The sequence below is a fragment of the Stenella coeruleoalba genome (genome assembly GCF_951394435.1).
Source record: "Stenella coeruleoalba genome assembly, chromosome: 19".
NCBI lineage: Eukaryota > Metazoa > Chordata > Mammalia > Artiodactyla > Delphinidae > Stenella > Stenella coeruleoalba.
The window spans coordinates 12386165-12392287 of NC_137165.1; positions in this window are offsets into that span (position 1 = coordinate 12386165).

Here is a 6123-nt window from a genome sequence, read left to right on the forward strand (position 1 = left end):
CCCTGTGGGCCTTAGGAAAGCCCACTGTCTCCGGTAAGAGGGTGTGTAGGGGCCACCAGTGATGCCTCAGCAGCCTGGCCCTACCAGCACCCTCCTCGCAGGCCCTTTCCTAGACCGCACAGAACAAGCTGCACGAGGCATTGCTGGATGCGTGGGTAGAGCTAGTCACGCCACCCTCACTGTCCCCAGCTGACTCTCCTAACACAAAAGGATATCGCTTTCCAGTTTTTACTGACTTTATCAAACATGGCGAATGAGAAATCGCCACGGGCATGTACGCGATTCCTTTGATTTTATATTCCTGGGAGTGAAAGGCAGCGATGCCCAGGGAAACACCTTTTAGAACAAAACACTTCTTTGAGATAGAATGCCGAAGCCCTTGTCTATTTTGTCCTTAATATCTCCCCTGTCCAGAGTGGTCTGGGGGTGACGATGTTTGCTCCTCCGAGAAGGTGGGGGAACCTGGCCCCATTCCCAGCTCTGTCAGAATCAGGTGTTTCCGGAGTGACTCCCTCCTTCTGTGTGATCCATCCCAGTTCCAAAAATATTAGCTCTGTCGCTGTTCAAATGAAAGTACAGAACCATGTCCCAAAGCCACGTGGCAAGAATTTTTTTAATGATCTTCCCTCTGTAGTGGCCATAATCCTGCTCGCCTGCAGGGATACCTACTTCCACCTCTACCCATCCTGCCGTCCATCAGATAAGTACAGAAATAAATACATCTGTCATATCAAGTGTGAACTCCATGTCAGTCATTGAGCCGGCGTAGCTCATTGGCTCCGTGTGTTCTGTGTGTGCACGTGCGTGTGTGTGTGCGTGTGTGTACCACCTTGTATGGCTAGGAGCCTCTGGTCATGCTTTAGTTGTTACCCGTGTGTGAGGGCACTCCTGCATGCATACACCTACAATAGTTAGCAAACTGTGGGCCAGGGACCAAGTCTGGCCCGCCACCTGTTTCGGTTAACAAACTTTTATTAGAACACAAGGCAACCTTTCATTTCTGTACCGTCTCTGGCAGCTTTCATGCTACAACACAGAGCTGAGCAGTTGCAAGAGACTGAATAGCTTGCAAAGCCTAAAATATTTCCTTTCTGGCCCTTTATGGAAAAGTTTGAGGATCCCTGCTTTACGGACTAGAATGTAAGAAAGAATGATTTAGAAAAGCCCTCTGTCCCAAACACTGGCGGGTTTTGTTATGTCTGTGGCGTGTGGAATGAGCTGCCTAGTCGTGAAATTGTTGGATGTTGATTCCCAAGATGAAGGATGACATTAGCTGCGGCCGGGCTTCAGCCCTTCTGTGAGAAGTCTATCCGGAGGGAACACTGGGACCCCCTCCTCCAAGTTCTCCAGCAGCACGTCTACCACCACACACAAGCCCAGCAGAGGATCCTCAGTCTGGTTGACGAAGCGGCCAGGCGTGTAGTGAGCCATGGCCAGACCATGGCAAATGAGCATAGCAGAAGAACACCGACAGCTAGAACGAAGGGAGTGTTTATGTGATGTGCTCCATGTTCATTATCCTGTAAGCCTCCTAATCGCCCATGAAGAGCTATTATTAGCTCCATTTTATAGATGAGAAAACTGAGACTGGAACAGTTAGTAAGTTTACACAGCGAGGAAACAGCAATGCCTGGGTCCGACCCCAGGCAAATGTGACTCCAAAGCCAGAACTTGACTGTGGTGCCAGGTTGCATGGCAGAGAACGGGCTGGGGCATGACAGCCTAGCCCAGGGTTGGAAGGGAGACGTGCGGGCTTCTGCTTCCTGTTTGGGTTTGGGACTCCTTACTTTACCCGCAGGCCTTCCTCAGAAAATGTGCAGACATTAGATATTTTCAAATGTCTGCAAATTGGATCAAACCTCCAGACTCAGCGCTGGAAGGAATCTAGTGGGTGTTCTTTTGTAAAATGAATGATTACAACCTTTGTGTAAACCCGGGTTGTTTAAAGGAGGACACACCTGCAACTAGCTTGGTCTTTTTTATCTGTCGCTGTCTCTTGATCTCTCTCAGTTCCCATGTCCTCCACTCTCCATCACTCGGAGGCAGCATGAGTCACCACCCAGAATCCCTGATGGGCGGGCTGCTCAGCTCTGCTAAACCAGGGACAGCTGTGGCCACTGGGATGCAGACGGACCCGCTGCTGACCATTGGGTGGGTCTGCTCAGGCCTGAGGCTGCTGATGGAGCTCTGCCTGGCTCCCGGTCCCCCCTCCTTGCTCACTGCACCAAGTGGGGCATTTTCTAGAGCAGGTCAAGAGATCGGCCCCTCCCTGGCTGCACCCCCTCCCCCGAGACCCCTCCTCTCCCTTCTCCCTTCTCCTTCCTGGAGGAGGGGGTACCTGTGGGCCTGCATCTCGGGCCTGATGTCTGCAGGGCTTGGGAGGTGTGTGTGTTGGGGGGGGGTCTTCTCAACACTTGCCTGGTGTGTCCCCCCTAAGGGGTCAGGGCTGACTCAGTGGCCTGGGGCCACTCAGTTGGCTGCAGCCGGACTTGAGTTTAGATGTTGCCCAAGATCGTCACCACAGCTTGAACGTGCCTGTGTCTCTTGCCTCTGAGTGCCTGCTCCGTGGCTCTCCCCGTGTAGACTGTCCTCCCTCCTCCCAAGTCCAACCCAAATGCCCTTCTCTGAACCCCTCCCCCACCTCCCATTAGAAGCACTTCCTCCTCCTGGGCGGCTTGAGTCCTCTCTGTCCTTGTAACCTGTCCCGTGGGGTTACAGTTCCTGCCCGAGCCTGGCTGCCGCGTGGCTCACAGCTCCTTGAGGGTAGAGACCACTTTCCCCGGTTCGGAACCTCACGCTGGCCCCTGGCTTCCCTGCCTGGCCTCCCACTGTAGGCTCTCATGATGTGTTGGATTCAATAGGACTGAATGCAGACCAGCCCCTGCTCCACACACAGCAGAGGGGGCTCCCTTTTCTCCTTGCTGGGCACACTGTGTACCTTTGGGTGGGAAACAGAGGCCTTCTTAGCCAGCCTGGCTATTGAGAAAATGTGCTAACACAACGCAAAATACAGATGCCAAGATTGGGCAAGAGCCTCACCCTTAGGGCTCAGAGGCAGTCAGCCCAAAGCAAGCAGGGAGGGGTGAGGGGCTGAGTCAGGAGGGGCAATTAATGGAGCAATAGAGGGCGGACTGTGTTTGGTCCAACACCTGGCTTTAATGGAGTTTCAGGCAGTGATGGGATTGCGATGTGCGCTTAGGAACTTTGAGGCTCCTTTGACTTAAATTGCAAAAGCAGCCCCCTACTTCACCCACACCTGAAGCCTGTTGGCCCCGGAGCCTGGTTTTCTGCCCCTTACTGGCCACAGGTGGGAAGCCTTGAATGGGGACTTCTTCTGTCTCTGAGCGGACTTGATCCCAGACTTTGAAGGACGGAAAACAAGTCTTGGGGGTGGCCATTGTGAGGTCAACCAGGCCAGCCCTGGGCTGTGGCGTTGCCTCCCAGGGGTCGGGGCTGAGCACTCGACCGTTCATTTGTCCCGCCTACCAGCAGGATCTCTGACTTCTCACAGCATCCTTGGGAAGCAGTTATTATGAGGCCCATGATCCTACCAGCAGGATCTCTGACTTCTCACAGCATCCTTGGGAAGCAGTTATTATGAGGCCCATGATGGGAAGCATCAAATACAGGAAAGGGAAGCGTTGGGACCAAAACTTCAGGCTCAGCACCTGCTGCCTCCCCTGCCTTCTCCTGGGCCGGGGTGAGGCTGCCCTGGGGGTGTGGGGCTGACTCAGGCAGGGCAGGTGGGCAGGCGTGGCAGCTGTGGCTGGTGGGCGTGGCCTGCCTGACATCAAGGGCAGGTGACCCAGCAAGTTCTGCCTCTGACGCCTCATTCCAGCCATCCCTCTGTCTCTGATGAGAGCCTCTCACCACCTCAGCTATCATCCTACTGGGGGGCCTTGGGCCCCTACACATGCGGTGATCTGAGAACAACCACTGCCTCCTGGACCTCACCAGGTGAGTCTTGCCGAAGTCTTGGCTACTGGAGGTAGCCAGTGCCCTCCAAGGCCGCAGGGTGCCCAGAGCGAGGACCTCAGGTGTCCCTCTGCCAATTGGCCTCAGGGGAGGGCTGGGAGGGAGCTTGGGTCTCTAGCCGGGAAAACAAAGCTGAACGTGAGCTCTTGGCCACAGGGAGTGTGTGAGAGCACGGGATATGATGGACGTGGGAAGCTTTCCCCTCCCTGAGGTTTGGGGATATTGGGGTGCGAGGACAGTCGTAGCTGCCCAGGGCAGAGGTGAGGCTCCTGTCACCCCCACAGGCCCCAGGGACGTGGCTCTCCAGGGCAGCAGTGTGATGGGAGCTCAGGATGGGATGAGATGGCCCCAGAGCTGGAGACGGACAGGGCCCAGGAGGCTCATAGGAACTGAGTCAGCAAGCCCTGGACGGAGCGTGGGCCCTGTGGCCCCCGGGCCTGGTCAGTCTCCCAGGAAAGGCCACTCCAGTCAGTACCAGGTCTTGGGAGGCACTTCCCAGGTGAGGACGCCCAATCCCAGATAGAGTGAGGGCCAGGCCTGCAAGAGAGTCCAGCAGGTGGGAATGCAGGTTTATGGCGTGACTCAGGGAGCTAATTAGAGCTGCTGCAGTCCCCGACCAGAGTTCTCTGACCCCCTCCTGCTCCAGCAGCCCAGGACTGTCCCGTACTCACCAGGCAGGGCAGAGAAAATGGAGCAGCCAGTGGTCATGGATGAGAGATGTAGGGGACAATTCAGCCCATTTTTCAGAAGGGAAAACAGAGGCCCAGGGAGCGGTAAGGGACAGGCCCTCCATCCCTCTCTTCCAGTGTTGGCCCAGCCCAGCCTCTAGCCCCACAGGTCATTTTGGGCTGAGGCAGGTGGTAAAGGCAGCCCACCCTTATCAGGCTGTGACTGTGGATACGGCCTGGGGCCTGTGTGCTGAGAATCCTCTCCCAATAGGATGCTTAAGGCCTCCTCAGAGCTCCCTAACTCCAGGTGCCTACACGCCGGGGCACCCCCTGATGACTCTCCTCTCCCAAGATTGCTCACGTTTAGTGGGGTGGGGCGCGCGGGCAGAGGGAAGAGGCTCTCCCATTTCCAAGTCTCACTGCAGTCTGCAGACAGCCAGGTCCAGACACTGCCTCCGGGGGGCTCTCCTATTTGGGTCAGGATCACCAATGGCCCAAGCTCCACCCAGAAGAGGTGGGCTCTTCTTATGGAAATCACCGCCCCGCACCCCTGCCCCGGCTCCCTGTGACTCTGAGGGAGTTCTCTGAGGGTGGCTTAAGCTGAGAATGGCCCCCGCTCACTGCAGAGTCACCTCCTGTCCCCACAGCCCTTTCCCCTGCCCACCTCTTCCTCTATGGCCAGCCCGCCTCCCCGCTGGCCCCCACGGCAGCCTCGTCCTGGCCTCTGGTCTCCTCCATCCCCCTTGTGCCGTCTCCGGTAGGACCTGGGTCCCTCTCACGCCCCCGCTGTCCCCAGGTTCAGCCACAGCTCCTACTACAGGCCCAACCTTTTCCCAAGCCTCTTACCACCCACGGGTCCAGCCACACCAGCTCCTTGAGCCACTCGCCAAACTTTCTTGAGCCCTGGTCTTTGCTCAGGCTGTCGCCTCTGCCTGGACAGCCCTGCCTCCAACAGAAAGCTCGAAGTTCCCCTCAGTCTCCTTGGAAGACATATCAGTTCCTCTCCCCAGTACCTCCCTCCAAGCCCCGCATGGGGTCCAGCCCTTACCGAGCATCAGTAAAGCAGGTCTGGACAGAGGGGGCTGGGGCTCAGCTGCTCCCTCCAGGTGGACAGATAGCCACATAGCTTGTTACACTCAGCTTTGCGGGGGAGAAAGATGATCAGCGTGTTAGTGGCAGAGAGCACCAGGGGGTGAGAAATTAAAAAGCCGGAGCGGCCTGAGGCTGTGTTACTAGGAGCATAGTGTCTAGAGGAAAGGAGGTGACAGTCCTGCTCTGTCGAGGAGAATTCTAAGCACAAAACCTGAGAGGGATGTTGAAAAAGCAGAGCTGATTCTCAGGAATCCACCTGGAGATTGGTGGGGCTGGAGAGGATGTCTGGAGAGAGGTCAAGGGCATGGTGACCTCTACCTGGAAGGTCTGCTGGGCTCTCCTAGGACCCAGAGGAGCAGGGGTGCTGAAGCGGGGAGCAGGGGAAGCT